The sequence below is a fragment of the Dipteris shenzhenensis genome, chromosome 11 (assembly GCF_047967505.1).
Source record: "Dipteris shenzhenensis isolate YYH24624 ecotype China chromosome 11, Dip_SZ_1.0, whole genome shotgun sequence".
Lineage (NCBI taxonomy): Eukaryota > Viridiplantae > Streptophyta > Polypodiopsida > Gleicheniales > Dipteridaceae > Dipteris > Dipteris shenzhenensis.
Genome location: NC_141606.1, coordinates 20255841 through 20259854, shown reverse-complemented (window position 1 = coordinate 20259854; position 4014 = coordinate 20255841).

Below are 4014 nucleotides of genomic sequence, written 5' to 3'. Positions count from 1 at the left end.
GTAATCAACCCATCATCATAGAAGTGCCTCCATGTATCTCCTCTACGATGGTGGCAATGGTAGGCTGTCTCCACCGGAGTAGGGTATCTACCCACGATCTCAAGCTGCAAGACGACACAATTTGCGGAGGGATTAGTAGAAAGAAACAACCTCCTAAGAAACTACATAAGCAATATAATTTGAGATCCATACTTACAAATTGGGCCTCCCATGATTCAACACCCCCTGCTCCAAGATGCGCGCTTCCACAGTCCTCCATTTGGATCCTTCGTGCCTCCACATGCTGCAGACTAGGGTCCTTCCTTGCTGACTTCATTGCTTTCTTCCACTCATGCTTGTGAGCACTGTGGGGCAGGCCCTTGGTGGTTGACCTCCCTCGAGCCTGGCAAGCTCCACTAGTGTCTGGCTCTTAAGCGAAGATCTTTTATTGCCAAGTATCATAACAATCTTTGAGTTGGCCCATTTATCTGTGAATTGGCGATTGGGGGGGATAGGATACCTAGAGCGAACAGCAGCGAGGGTCTCATCAGCCAACCTCTTTGGCTGGTCTTTGAAGTGGAGAAATCAATCTCTATAATTGTTAGCAATTACAGAGCACATGAAGGCCATTATGCCCTTCGCCTGCACATCCATCAAGATGCCTCCTGTCTGAGTGATATAGAATATCGTACCATCACCCGGAGGCACATTTGAATCATCTGAATCATCATCGTCCCCACTGCCACCCCTCCCAAAGCTCTGTGCCATGCATCCTCCACCACTCTCCTTGCTACTACACCTGTTACCGTGTTGTGTCGAGCTAGCGCTCGTACGTTGGCCACTCATAGCTGGACACTACACGGGACTATGCTGACCACTTGTAGCTGGAGAACCAAGTCTCGACTACACAATAGTATGTCGATGGCTCTGCGAGACAGAAGGACCTCCTGACGGCATGGGGGAAGGGGCATAAGATGACATGGCAGAAGGGGCATAAGACGGTATGGGGGAAGGGGCATAAGACAACATTGGAGATGGGCCTGCACTGTGTAGCCGGCTAGGCTATGCTGACTCCGTTGGGGTGATCTCAGCTGGTGTGGGGTGGTTTGGATTCTGTAGTGCCGACTCGTTGGGGGGGTTTAGAGTACCCGTCATATACCCGTATAACTCTGCAAGACTAGGAGGGTGCCCTAAAACGTTATATAAGTCCCATCAAATAGAATCTCGGGGATCAGGTGAGCTGGAAGCGCTTCCTGGCCACATGTTGAACTCGAAAAAAGAAAAAAAATCTATTACTGATGAGCTAAGAAGAAAGGGGAAGGGAAGAGAGGATTACTGTCAGAGCGTGTCTATAGACACATATGATTAGCGCGTCTATTTTTGCGCATAACAGTGGTTTTAGACGCACTCTGAGATGTGCCTATAGACACGCTCCGACAGACGGACTTTTCTAAAAAGTAGAAAAGGACATTGCGCCCGACACACAAACGTGACACTGATACCCATATCATGTGTTTTTGGATACGAGAAAGTACAAATCCAAAGAGAGAAAACTTCCAAAAAAGATCAACTGTAAAAAGACTTACCTTGGATAAAGATATGGAAGGTTCTTCTCCTTTTTCAAAGTTGCAGCTTCTTCTCCTTGTTCGCCCTCCTCTCCTTTAAGCTTGGAAGTAAGTGTGGGTGCCTTCCTCTTAAGCGTAAGCTTGGAAGCAAGTGTGAGTGCCTTCCTCTTAAGCATCGAAACTGTGGATCTGCTAATAACGAAGCAAGCAAGCCATGTGAAGTATAAGTAATGTGAAGAAAAGCAAAGCGAGCATGCTAAAAGCAGGCTTAAAAGCCCCGTCTATAGGTGCGTCTAATAGCGTTTCTATAGGCGTGTCTAAATACACAGGGTAGACGCGGTTTTAGACATGCACCATAGAACAAACAGACATGCTTTTAGACGCGCCTTTAGATGCGCCACAGAGTTTAAAATTAAACATTTGAAGAAGAGCACATTTTTTGGGGTTGTTTGTTTGTAGGATGTTTTCATCTTCAACAAGTAGCTCCAGTGAGGATGAATTCCTCTGTATCCACCATCATGAAATGTGTTTTCATCTTCAACAAGTAGCTCCAGTGAGGATGAATTCCTCTGTATCCACCATCATGAAATGTGGTTGGAGCCAAAAATCAAATGTATGTGTGATCAATGTTGCGAGGAAACATGTATTGTGCACGCAGGATTACACTCAATCACATCTCAAAGTATGGAGAATGGGATGCGACCGTAAACATGGTAAGTGTTAAAGAGTTAAGGTTGATTGAGATACCTATGGGTGTTCATATGTTTGAGTTATGATCCCGTTTTAATTTGATACAGGATGCAGTGCCACACCTGCATATGTTGCCCTATGCTCGCCGTGAGGAGGCGAAGCATCGGCGATATGAGGTGGGATCTTCAGAAGGGACTGTAATTACGGATGCATGGAGTGATGGTGATAGTAGCCCTCCACCATTACCTCATGAAGCCGTGGAGCAAGAGGTGATTGATGATATGGTGTGGGATTTATATGTCCATCAAGGGAGGGACGATAGCATGGAGTAGGATGATCTCTTTACTACAGCATCGACTCCACTATTTGAGGGGTGCACATTCTCTGTTCTACGTGCCTCCCTTGAGTTACTAAACTTGCAAACCATCCCATTCTCCATACTTTGAGATATGATTGAGTGTAATCCTGTGTGCACGATACATGTTTCCTCGACATCGATCACACAAACATTTGATTTTTTGCTCCAACCACATTTCGTGATGGTGGATACGGAGGGATTCATCCTCACTAGAGCTACTTGTTGAAGATGAAGACATCCTACAAACAAACAACCCACCAAATTTACTCTTCTTCAAATGTTTAATTTAAACTCTGTGGCGCATCTAAAGGTGCGTCTAAAAGCGCATCTAAAAGCGCATCTACTCTGTGTATTTAGACACGCCTATAGATGTGCTATTAGATGCGATTATAAATGTGGCTTTTAAACCTACTTTTTAGCGCGCCGCTCGCTTTGCTTTTCTTCACATTACTTATACTTCGTGTGGCTTGCTTCCTTCCTTATTAGCAGATCCATAGTTTCGATGCTTAAGAGGAAGGCTCCCATACTTACTTCCAAGCTTACACTTAAGAGGAAGGCACCCACACTTACTTCTAAGCTTAAAGGAGAGGAGGACGAACAAGGAGGAGAAGCAACTTTGAAAAAGAAAGAAGAACCTTTCATACCTCTATCCAAGTAAGTCTTTTTGCAATTGATCTTGTTTGGAAGTTTGCTCTCTTTAGATTTGTACTTTCTCGTATCCAAGAAGCGCATGATCTGGGTATCAGTGTCACGTTTGTGTGTCGGGCGCAATGTCCTTTTCTACTTTTTAGGAATCTCGTCTATCAGAATGCATCTATAGGTGCGTCTCAGAGCGCTTCTAAAAGCACATCTACAGGCGTGTCTAAACACGCATCTAGCCTATTTGTAGACATAGACAGATGCGTCGATAGATGCTCTGTTAGACGCTCTATTAGATGCTCTGTTAAATGCTCTGTTAGACGCTCTGTTAGATGCTTTGTTAGACGCATCTATAGACACGCAAATCAAATGCGTCTATATACGCGCTCTGACAGTGAGTCTCTCTTCCCTTCCCCTTTCTTCTCAGCTCATCAGTAATAGATTTTTTTCATTTTTTCTAGTTCAACATGTGGCCAGGAAGTGCTTCCAGCTCACCTGATCCCCGAGAATCTATTTGGAAGGACTTATATAACCTTTTAGGGCACCCTCCTAGTCCTGCGGAGTTATACGGATATATGATGGGTACTCTAAACACTCCCCAGGAGTCGGCACTATAGACTCCAAGCCACCCCACACCGCCTGAGATCACCCCGGCGGAGTTAGCACAGCCGTCTTATGCCCCTTCCCCCATACCGCCTTATGCCCCTTCCCCCACGCCGTCTTATGTCCCTTTTGCCATCCCGTCTTATGCCCCTTCCCCCATGCCGTCAGGAGGTCCTTCTA